We start from the raw sequence: 12,994 nt of genomic DNA on the forward strand, positions 1-12,994 counted from the left end.
CTGGTAGCTACACCGTTATACATCACAGAGTCAAAGCACCGGTGCTTTTCTTTATAGCACCTGTCTTCCTCTGCGCTGTTGCCACTGATGGCAGATACATCTCACACTTAATAATGGGCCTTCTGAAATGCACATTATGAAAGACGGCTGCCTGTCGTAAAAAAAAGAAAAAAGTAAAATAAAAATTTGTCAAATGACATTTGTTTTAATTTCCACCGTGCTTTTGTGTCAGGTTGTGTCCTAATCTTGAAGACTAAGTGCTTTTTTGAAGGAAATTTAAATGCACAAAAGAGAATATTTTATATTTCATTTAAGCATGAGAACACTCCTCTTGTGTTTTTGACTCAGAATATTAATAAAAAATAGATACAATAGTGTATTAGCACAATAAGAGACAATACAACTTGGTTGTTTTAAATACTGCATGTTTCATGGGTTTTATACAAAATTTTTAAATTAAAAAGCAATAGAATTGAATCTACTTATTCAGATTAGGGTTTGTCTATTATTATAATTATTATGCTTGTATAAGTATTACTGTTTGTTAGATTTTTCTTCCTGCAGCCAAATTTTAGCCACAGACCCGAATCTTCCCTCAAAATGTGTGGGTTATAAAAGAGAGCTGCGCTATCACTTTTCTAAGCAATCCGACTTTCGGTGGAAAAGCAAGTAAAATCCCACAGATTTACAGCACACACCATAGTAACAGCCAAGCAATGCCCTAGCAACCACCCAGAACAACCCAGAAACCATACTGCAGTACGCCCAAGCCACGTCACATAAACATCCAACACTTCACCAACACTGCAGAGAGGATTTTTCAGAAAACGATGAGTTTTGAAAAATTTCTTTATTAGAAATTATTTATGTATAAAAATTAACATGCTTCACATACCTCATATGTCTTATTTTACAAATACTTTAATTCAGGCACTGTTTCTGACGTTTTTTTTTTCTCTTTTAGGATGAAAAGCAAACATTAGCAATCAGGAACACACATTAAGTTGCCATTTATCACGGTCAACATAGACATTTTATTCTGCAGCACAAACAGTGCAAAAACAAAGAAGAGAGGAGAAATCATAAGAACTGAATCTTAAATTCACAAACATCTAAAAGAGACAAATCAGCTTGTCTCTCTCTATCACCTGACATTTCCAGATATGAATACAGGATCCTGCCATCTACTCCATCATCCGAGCTTCTCGGAACTGTTGGTTTACTTGAGAGTGGTGATTATTCCAATTTCCACAGAAGAGTCTTCGATAGCTGTGTTTGTATGAAATTGACTTACTCGTGCCGCACCGGTCCGGTTAACATTGGTTCCGATATCTCGAGCTTTCGAACGAACGTCACACCATTTCTAAATTGTGATTTCAGATTTGCACAGGTGGCTGTGACAACTATAGCACATTTTGACAATAGGGCAAATTTGAGTTCCTCAAAAGGTGTGTACTTATGCACAAGCAAACATTACTCCAAAGAGCACTTCGTACATCTTCAACAGTTTCACAAGGCCCATGGTGAGGTAACAATACAGCAACATAGTTCAACAGCATTCCAGAAGGTTCTCTTTTTTTTTTGTTGAAAAAAGTAAAAGAAATAAAGAAAGAAAAAAACAACACAGCACAGGATGTCAAAACCAGCATGCTTAACATCTGTAAACAATGGTCACTGTCTTTGCTGTTGTCATCACCAAGGAGAAAACAAGAGGAAAAAGCTCCAAATGATTTTTTTTAAATACTTTTTTTTCTTCTTCTTTTTTTTAAAGCCACCACAGAGTGTTAGCGTCAATGAAACAGCGGACACTGACATGTTGTCCTTAATTAGTGTGTATCACTTTAACAATGACATCTGGAATAGATAGAGCAAGCTGTAATGGAATAGTCTGGGTGACAGACCGTCATTCCGACACACCGTCTCAACAGTCTCGGCCTCCCCAGATGCTCCCTGTGTGACTTCACATAAGCTTCATTAATGGAAACATGTCTGTGGGGGTCTTCCAACCATCCGCCATCTCACTTCCATAAGTGACATAACGTGAGAGTGATTTATCTTGAAATGCGTTCTTCCAGGGGTCACTTCTGGGATTTGGTAGTGGCCTTTTATCACTTACCTAGATTGCGTGGTTGCTGTAGCTGATGTACGTTTGTTTAGGGCTGAGTCCTGCAAGAGATAAAAATAGATCATTTGAGTCTCCGAAGTGCCTAAAGGAAATTCAAATTTGCTGAAAATATGAAAAGCTGAAAATTTGGTTCTTCAATCGGAAACAGATTTTAAGAAATGAAAGCGACAAATCCTCTGCAGTGAATGGGTGCCGTCATAAATCCAAACAGCAGATCAGAACGTCACAATAATCCACAAATAATCCACATGATCCAGTTATCACACAACCCAGTTATCAATGTCTCGCTATCAATGTCTTGTGAAATGAAAAGATACTTGTTTGTAATTTAAACTGTTGCTTCGGGCCAAAATATGATCCATAATACTTTTTATACATCCCTGTTTTCTTCCCACATTACCAGCTAGTACTGTTACAGTTGTTAATTGGTTTCATTCTTTTCTGTCCGTTTTTTTTTTGTTAGTTTAGGTGCCCTTTCATCTTCGATGGCTCAACTTACTTGTGGTGCACCCCAGAGACTGATTTTAGCACCATTGTTATTTTCGCTGTAAATGCTACCTCTGTGATCTATTATGAGTAAATTTGGGGTGTGCACCACTATGCTATGCAGATGTTACATAATACACGTAATGACAACATTTAAAAGATTGAAAGCCTGTCTGCAAGAAATCAAAGTTCTGCTCATAAATAATTTGATGTTACTTAATGACACTTACTGTCATATCTTACCTCAGATGTTTCCACCTCGATAACAGTCTCAGATTAGACAAACAAATTATCATCTTCGTCAGTTAACTAAAGTCAAACCTTTCTTAAGCAGCAACAATTTCTTGCTTTTATTTCTACATAACTCGACTATTGTTATTATTTGTATGTCGGGTTACTTCTCTCTTTTTATCTCTCACCTTCAAATGGTCCAAAATGCGGCTGTCCGCCTACTCACATGAAATCACAAATGATATCACACTAATTTTATTCACATTGCACTGGCTACCAGTTCGATATTGAATCAACTACAAAATTCTGCTGTTCATCTATAAAGCTCTTAACAACTTAGCTCCTATGTATCTCACCAATTTACTCCACTTACAATCCGGCTAGATTACATAGATCCCAAAATGGCCATCTTCTGCAAATACCACGGTAAAGCCTTCGCTGTAGCTGGTCCTAAGCTATGAAACTGCCTGCCACCACCTTTTTTTTTTTCTTGTGCTTGCTTTTAATTTTATTGTATTTTACTTTTTACTTTTGTACAGCAGGTTTGGTTGAATTTAAACATTCTGTAAGAATAAAATTTTATTTAAAATATTTATTTAAATTTGTAAAAATTTAAAATAACATGTAAATTGTGTTAATATGTGCATATTTCTCTCCTGATTCAGACAAGATTACTTTTTGATTAGAGAAAGAAATATGGATCGTGGAATGTTGATTATGGATTGAGGAATAATTTAAAAAAAAACTTTACGTTTACTTTAGTTCTTTACCCAGTATAGCCAGTTACCCAGTTTCTCACCTATAAAGCCCTGTACAAACATGTCATTTGCAAAAACAAAGTGGCATGCATGATTTATCTTTAGCAGTCTTCTATCTTCTAACAGTCAGTGCATTGTCTATTATAAACTAATTGGTATGCACAGTTTAAGCATTAAAGCTGGTAAAAACTAGGGTAATGATGCATTTGTGTCTTACAAACATGCAGCTTTTTATGTGGATTACTTGTTTTTATTTGTCTGGACTCTCATTCTGATGGCGTCCAATCACTGCAGAAGGTCTATTGGTGAGTAAGTGGTGTAATGTTAATTTCTCCAAATCTGTTACGACAAACAAACAAACTCACTTAGATCTTGGATAGCCTGATCATAAATGCATTTTCAGCAAATTTTCTTGATTGGGCAAAACATTCCTTTAAATATATTAACAATAAAATGTTTTTTTGATAGCATTTTCGAAGTGAAACTCATGAGGTAATTCAGAAGATACACTTTCCCAGGGACCTTTATCAAAAGCAGACTGCGTTGACGCAGTACCTCATGTTTCATTTCTCATCAAGTCCTTTTCCAATGCGACAACAACGTCTTTGATATCCCTATTAATTTGTCAGGAGTCAAGTAGCGTGTCTTTGTTTGATATCAGACTCTGTCGTTCTTTATACCAAAGTATGGATTACGTGACTGAGACTGTTGTATCCTTTTGCACACAAGGACAGTTTAATACCTTCCAAAACATGCAAGTCACCTGCAAACAGTGACAAGTCTGCTATTAAAGCATTCGTTCAACAAAAACCCATCATCAGCAGCCTAATCCTGTCATTCGGCATCCATCTTGCAAAAGCCGTGTAGTGCAAACAATCAGCAAAGGTTGCATGAGTGACACTGCCTTCAGCTATTCATGTAATAACCTTGCCAAAGAAGAAGGGTCAATGGAAAATTCAAGCTCATTGCATCGTTATATGGAGATCAAAAGGTTACCTCATGCAATCATGCAGAGCCGTTGAAATAAGTAAGGTGAGGTGATATTTGACCCAACGCTACTGGTGCGGTTCTCCGATCTGGACTCTCCCTCGGCGAATGGAGCACTGACCCATAAGTACAGTCTGATAAATAGCTCCATTTCAGTTTAGAGGTAGGGACATTGTCACACAAAGCAAATTTAACTGATACTTTCTCCATATAAAAATTTAATTAGAAGTGCTTGATCTTATCTTGCATAGGTTTATACTGTTCTATTTGAGTCGGCTGTCCCAATTTGTGTTTCTGTTTATGTAATCTAGGCCATGCACTGTTTTGAAAGTTTTCATACCTACTCTCTGTTGGTTGAAAAATACAAAAAAAAAACAAATTTGTTGCTATCTTTAGTTCTCTCCCCAGTGTAGAGTTTCTCACCTACAAAGCCCTGTGCAAACAAGTGATTTGCAAAAACAATGTGGCATGCATGCTTTTTGTGTCTTTAGCAGCTCTAACAAAAGTCAGCGCAATGCATTGTCTGTTATAAGCTAATTGATATGCACAGTTTAAGCATTAAAGCTAAATGGAACGTGATTGAGTTTAACAATTAGGTCTAACAGTAAGCCAAGCAATAACCAACAATTAAAGTCTTTACCTGTCTTCATTGTTTAGTTATCATCAACATATCCTGAAACACAGGTTGAGCGGTTACATATATTAGTCAGGCTTTGTTTACAATAATTTAGCAGCATTTTAATGCATCTGTACCAAACAGAAAGACTGAAAAACGACAGTTCAAATAAGCTTCTTGTCTTCTTGATTTTGCGCTACAACATTTAAATGAATCACACTGCAGAGTATAACATGTTTGACATCATATGGCCATGAAGAGGAAAAAGAAATTGAACCTTGTATACTAAAATGCTGTATTCTGGTATGCGTACTTTGATGCATTTCACAGTGCGTATCAATCAATGTTGGATGCAAGTGATTATTTTCAACGCCCCCGAGTGCGTTTCTCCTTATAAGAAACGTATCAGCTGTATGTACATTATGTTCACCTGAAGTGCTGCATTCATCATGTTTACAGTGATTTAAAGATTTTATTTACTGGTTGCGTCACACTGAAGTACATCAACCTTGAAGATGTACTTTATATTCACCACCTGAATAATGATCCCTTTACTGTAGGGTTACTCTTTTTTTTTAATCCAGAAAATGTGGTCGTTATTTTAATGATCCGCAGGCAGTGCACAATTGTGAGGTAATTATGTCTTCATCAGGGCAATTGTTTTCCATCTGCGTAGATTGGGATCGTCTGCGATGCAGGGACAGGATACTTATGCAAAAAGCTAATTTCAGCATTTTATCTCTGCTAGGAACGTTCCTAACATAAGGTTATATTAAAATATATATGAGCTAGAGTTTGAAATAAAAATGTCTCTAAGAAGTAGATTTCAATGTTGCATTTTTAAAGGTTGTGAAAGCATTTGCAAGGCATGGTAACATGCTACTGGAAATATCAATCATGCTAAATTATTTAAAGATAAAAACCATATATCAAATACATTAGGTGCAATGCAGTCTCATTTATAGCAAAATGATGCACAATATTATTGGTAGCACTTTATAGGTCTTATTTGTTAACGCTGTTAACAATGCAAGCATTCATTAGCATAAGGTAATTTACAGCATTTGATTTAAAAAAATGTAAAAAAAAACAAAACAAAACATAAATTATGTAGACGTATTGTTCATTTTTAGCACATGTTCAACTACTACTGTTAAGAAATGAAACCTTAATGTAAAGTGTTGTCATATTATTTTGTACACATCAGCTCTTTGCAACAAGCAAATTTATACATAACACCATTGTAATACAACCTATAGGCTTAAATTACTTTTGGGGGAAATCATCCAAGAAATGAGCTTACTTATAGATGACGCTTTGTATTCGGCTGAAATAGAAGAAAGCAACATAAGTGAAAAAAGCTGTACTTAGAGTATAAAGTGCTGTACATATTGTGCAAATAACAACAAAACTTTACACTATGTGCAAATAATGCAAGTGTAAATAAATGATTGATATCTAAGCAATGCTCAGAGATATAGTTAAAACTGTTTCTGCTTGAAAAAAATTATATTAAATAAATGATATAAAATTATATATATTTATACTGCGGGGACCGTTGAAGGCTTGAATCTGATTGGCTGAAGAATGCTTCAAAGTGTGCGAATATTTTCAGTGAACCGCACTAAAAAGCAGCTTTTTGACCACATTACAGTTCCATATCACTTCGCCAAATGGTTTCTATTATTTAATTATTTCTACCCACTGTATTTGCATGATGGGTGCTATGTGTGTTCTATTATGTTTAAATAATAATGATGCTGGACATATTACAGCTGCGAACATTGTGTATCCCTGACATTAAGAGTACAGTCATTGCACACGTGTGCCTAAACAAATGATTTTAGGCACAAAATGGATAATTGAGCTTTGGCTAACCGCACAGACGGATAAAAGAACAAGCACAATTTGGTGCTGAAATAAGTTTCTTACGCATTTCAGAGTAACATTTTAAAATCCTTTTTATGCATGAGCGCATTCAGCTCAGCTCAGCTATCATTACGTGCACACAGCGACTAATGCCAACACTCATAAAAGCATCCCCATTTTTATTTATTTTTGCAATTTTCATGAGTGCTATTTATTTATTTTACTGAAACAACTAAGTAGTTAAATGTAAAAAAATATAAATATGCTACAAAAGGTTAACAGAATGCAGTCTACAGTGTGAAATCTTCATCTTTATATTGATCAGCGCTGTAGCATGTCAACACGTATTGCAAACACAGATTTATATGTTTCTGTGTTATAATTGAACCTGTTAGGGCCCATTTGGCCTTAAGGCCCATTGAACTTGGATATGCAGAGGTGCTTTCTCTGGCTCAATCTGCCCTGAAATTAAATGACCTTGCACAGAAATTGTCAGGAGGCATTAAAAATGTAATTGTCATTAAAAGGTAGCCTGAAGGAATATGCTGCATACATTAACTAATCCTAACAAAAAAAAGCCTCCTTCCGCCTAATAGCCAGAAATAATAAACTAAGCTGCATGATATCTGCAGATTAAAAAAAAAAAAAAAAAAAAAGATTGTAGATGTTACTACATTTAGAGTGAAGGGAACCTGTGAAAAAATCTATTGAATGGGTATGATTTGGAAAGGCACACGTGTCTTAATGAAAGGTCTAACAGTTGATAATGCATATCAGAGCAAAAACCATACATTAAGATGAATAGATACTGCCTGAAGAACTGAGAGGTTTGCGCCAAGCCACATATCTGTGGAAGAGTAAAAAAAAAAAAAAAATGCTTCATTGAAGGGTCACAGAAGCATGTAGTCTCTATTAACCTTAACAGAAGAAGTTAAGGTTAAAAAACAGGGCTCTTCCTTGATCTAGCCTCCTGGCCAAACTGACCAACTGATGGAGAAGGGCTTTGGTTAGAAGGGTTACCAAGAACCTGATGGTCATTCTAGTAGAGCTTCATGATCATATGTGGAGATAGAAGAAATCTACAAATGCATAAACATCACTGCAAGACTTTATCAATTTGGGCTTTATGGCAGTGTGGTAAGATTCAATCCTCTCCTTGGCTAAGAGACATGAAAATACACTTGGAACTTGCAAAAAAGCACCTCAGGACCCTCAGGCTCTGAGACACAAGATTCTACTGATTAACCTCAATTCTAAGCATCATGTTTGAAAGAAACCAGTTCTGCTCATCACCTGCAGAGTACCATCCCAAAAGTAAAGTGCACTGGTGTCAGCCTCATGCTGTGGTGCTGTTTTTCAGAGGCAGGGACTGAGGCACTCATCAGAGTAGAAGGAACGCTCAGTGCAGCAAACTATAGAGATAGCTTTAAAGGAAACTCAGTCCAGAGCATTCAGAAACTCAGACTGGACCGAAGGTTCACCTTCCAACAGGACAATGACCCTAAGCACATAGCAAGAGTGGCTTATAGACAATTCTGTGAATGTCCTTTAGTGGACCAAACACAGCCTGGGATTGAACCCAAACAAATATTTCTTGGGGAAAACTGAACATGTGTATCTGCCTCTATCCAACCTGACAGAGCTTTAGAGGTGAAAAGAAGAGAAGAAGAGTGGCAGATAAATGACAATATGTCATGTTTTTTTTTTGCTATACAGTTATGGTGTAAGGAGTGTATGAAAAAGGGGTATGAAGACTTTCGCAAGGCACTGTATTTATATATGATTTCTTATAATAAACTGACAGTCATTTATTTTCTGGATTAAGGCGTCTGAAAATTATTATGCATCAACTTATTATTATAATCACTTTAAAGTGCTCATTTATTTATTTACTCACTCTAATTGTTGTTCTAAACCATTCTGAATGTTGGTAGCCAAACAGCTGGTTGCCATTGACTTCCACTGAATTTTTTTTCTCCCATACTATTAAAGTCAGTGGCAACTGTCTGGTTATCAGCATTCTTCAAATAAGAAAGAAACTCATACAGGTTTGGAACTACTTGAGATTGAGTAAATGATGACCATTTTAAGTATTAAATGCACAGTAAATAATTTTGTAAATAAAAAGAATTAACTATGTTTCAGTTTTATTACCTCAAATCTTAATTTTCAATTCAATGTTTCTTGCTGTTTCTTTATAACTGTGAAATTTACTAGCAATTCCTGACTAAAAATTGATTCTACGACCATTTTGTTTTTCAGTGGAACAAAAAAAGAACAACTCTCTAACCAAGGCAAACAAAATATGATATTGCGGTTTTGAATTCAACAAGCTATTCAGCAGTTGTGTATGGTGGTCATGCCCGATTATGATGTCGAGAGACTATTTCAAGGAGACCTGCATTGATCTTTTTAGTCATACAAATCCTGACGGCTGATGTAAAGCAGACTCATATTATTATTGATTATATTTGCAATTCACCCAAGAGCAAAACTCTTTTCCTTAAAGGACACATGAGAAAACCTATTGATGTTCATATAACGTAATTTTGAGTTGAATCAACTGACCTTGTCATTCTTATCCTCTTATCCTCATTCTTTGGCAAGTTTCTATGATCCTTGCAGGCAACATCACACACGCATTACAATTTGATCTTGTTTATATGCATCACTAAACTCTATACACGTTCTGCATTGTAATAATATCAAAGATGGACTGTTACTTTGGAATCCTAAAACGTCTTTTATATCAGTGATAAAACTGCTTGCCAAGTACTGACTTTGTAGATGCACTAATGGAGTGCATCTCGCTATGCCTGTGAATAATATGTCACATATATGCGCTGACAGTATTATAATAGCTACATCAAACATGTCTTGTCCTTATCTTGATTGGTTCAAGATCTTTTTTTTTTTTTTTAAACTGCCAGTAGGTGAGATGACAAGAAGTGTGACTTCAGAAGTGTGACTTTAGGTGCTTCAGAGGAAACAGAGTGAACCACGTCACATGTGGGGTAAATTGAGACTGTGAGACTTCACCTGATTGTTAAAAACAGCCTTAAAAATTGTGAAGGTGGGAAATGTGTCATATTGCTTTGTTAATGACTTATCGCCTTAACAGAAGGCACTGTTGCACTGATAGACTGTGGGCTTTTTTTTTTCCATGGGTTGCATTCTGCCTCTTTAGACTGCATGAATAATTAAATGTAAAGTATAATAGCACCGAGATGCTTTTGTAATGTATCTAAAAGAAGTCATTTATTTCATCAAAAAGAAAGAAATAATAATACAAAATGTAATAAAAAGAAATAGAATTACAATTTTATTTTAATTTTGTATTCCTATAATGCAAAGCTGGATTTCCAAGTGCCACATGATCCTTCAGAAATCATTGTAATATGCTCATTTGCCAATATGCAAATGCAAAAATAAAAAAAAGCTCAAAAGAACAGCATTTATTAACACTGTAAATACACGTTTGATAAATTGTGTCATTGCTTGAGAAATGCATTTATTTCTTTCAAAACATATTTCTTGAGAACTTTTTTATTTGTAACAGTGGATAAGTGCAAGTGAATATATAATACAGTTTTTATACAACATTTATATTTTATTTATGTATATTCTTTAAATTGATATTATTGCTCTGTAATTTAAATATAAAAAATTGCTACTGCCAGCTACTCCCTGCCGTCTTATACATGGTTTTTAACATTCATAAGTCAGATACGACTTACGACGAGAATACTAAGTTTCCCTGCAGTTTTTTTCTGGTCAACCATGTGCACAAAAGTGAAGATATATACAACTCTTCTTGAATGCTATGTTATTGTAACACACCCATGCTAATAATATAATGATGATTACTGCCTATAACGCGTTCAGAGAAATAATTCCTTGCTCGTCTAGAAATACAATTAGGCTCTACATAATAATTCAATGTCAAGTAATTCACTTAGAAGTAATTCTAACACTTTATAGCAACATTTCTTTCACATTACGCTACATTAAGACACTTAACAGACACTTTTACTTAATGCAATTTAAGTCTTAAAGGAGGATCACAAATCAATTAGAATCAACAAGGAGATCCTTTTTCCCCTTTAATGCATTCATGAAATGTTAGACATCCCTGAGCCAAGGAGTTACTGGATGGCTTGCATTTGCTTTATGCGCAGAAACTGCTTGTTGTTAAATAACTAGTAAGATCTTTCAAAAGGGCACATGCTAATGTGGCCACTGACTCTAATAGCTCATTTACAAAAGCACATAGTTCCACTGCAGCAAATTTAAAGTGTTGCTATAGAGAGCTGCTGAAAATGTACAAGGGGAAGTGAGCAGATGAAATTCACACTGGGTCTGGTAGCAGTCTGGTACGGTCATGCAACCAGTGGTAAATATTTGCTGAAAACACTGTGTGCTAACTAGCCATGCTTAATTGGGCGAATTTTCATCTATGTAGCAACCTTCATTACACAAATTTAATTCTGTTGTCACAACATTTATCTGGATGTCTCCCTTAATTCAGAGCTATTTGTTATTAAGGCCTACAATATGATTTACTGGCTATTGCTACATAGCAAAATGAATATAAAATGCTACATAATGAAAGCAGAGTGGATGTGCGTTGCTGTGAATGCCAAATGCAATGTAATAGAAGCAGATAATTTGTGCCTTCCTAGTCTAACCTGATACTTTGAATCGGTTTAGTGTGATATTTTATTTTGTGCATGTACAGATATATCTTGGGAAATGTCACATACAATTCATATCATTACGAATTTTAATATTCTTTCTGCGTATCTCTGCGTGGACTTTGCCTTTTACTGGTGGATATGTTACGTATGCATCCACACATCCTTTTTATGCTTGCATGGAGCAACAATTCCCACATCAAAGGGGTCAAGGTATCGTTGGTTAGCATGACCCTGTTAGCCCCTGATAGTAGATGTGACACCATCTGCCTGCGAACAAACAACTTGCTTCACTGACAACAATTCAACATGATCTGTGTATTCGGGGGGAAAAAGGTTTCTGTAAACAACATATCAAACACAAATATCTTAATGCATTATAGTAGAACTAAAAATTGCACTGAAACAGCTATATTTGGTTTTGGCTGAAATACAGTAGTTTGGAAGGGCAGAAACTGTTAATCGTTTTTTTGCTTTTAATTGATAATGATATGGATAATTAAATACAAAATACATATTTTGCTTTTAACATAAAACAATGTTAGCTTTCCTTTCTGTTACTCAATACTCAATTGTATCCAAAAAACAAATAATAATTATTGTTTTGACACTCATGAATGAATGAACAACAGAAGGTTTGTTGAAAGAAACAGAAATTACTTACAGAAATGCATCATGTCTCCAGGAATCACTCAAATAGTGCTAGGAAGCCAATATATCAACTTGCAAAAAATCAGGTGATGCTGTATTTATCTCAGGAAAGCCCATTAATGTCCACAAATTCATTAGTCAGCTAATATATTACTTATTTATAATATTTGACTTATTCTGTTTGAATGAAACAAGTTGCTATTACAGCCACCATTTAAATAGGCATAGTTCAACAACAAATTTGTTTTTAAAGAATATTTATAGTTCAACACAAAAAAGTGCAATTCGGTTTAATTTTCTGGCTCAGCGTCAACTTTGACTACTAATAATGTCTTACTGTGTCTATTGACGGGGTGAAATTTGTTTATATTTGCATTTTGTTTCTCTCCCCTGGCTACTGCATTTGACCTCACATCACAGATTAAGGTAACGAAAATGCAAAAGCTAGAGGCTAATTGAAAAAAAAAAATGATAACAGACTAAAAGGAAATCAAGGCACATTTGATGCTGTCTCAAAACTGTTGTAGTGTCTAACTACATTCATGTTGACAGTGAAGCAAACTTTTAGTCTGTGATT

General features: G+C 35.2%; 1 pseudogene; it reads right to left on the reverse strand.

The window, feature by feature from the left end:
• Window positions 1-831: 831 nt before the first annotated feature.
• The window catches only part of LOC122347532, a 663,620-nt pseudogene continuing 651,457 nt past the window's right edge, over window positions 832-12,994 (reverse strand).

This window comes from Puntigrus tetrazona, chromosome 6 (genome assembly GCF_018831695.1).
Source record: "Puntigrus tetrazona isolate hp1 chromosome 6, ASM1883169v1, whole genome shotgun sequence".
In the NCBI taxonomy this organism is placed as follows: Eukaryota; Metazoa; Chordata; class Actinopteri; order Cypriniformes; family Cyprinidae; genus Puntigrus; species Puntigrus tetrazona.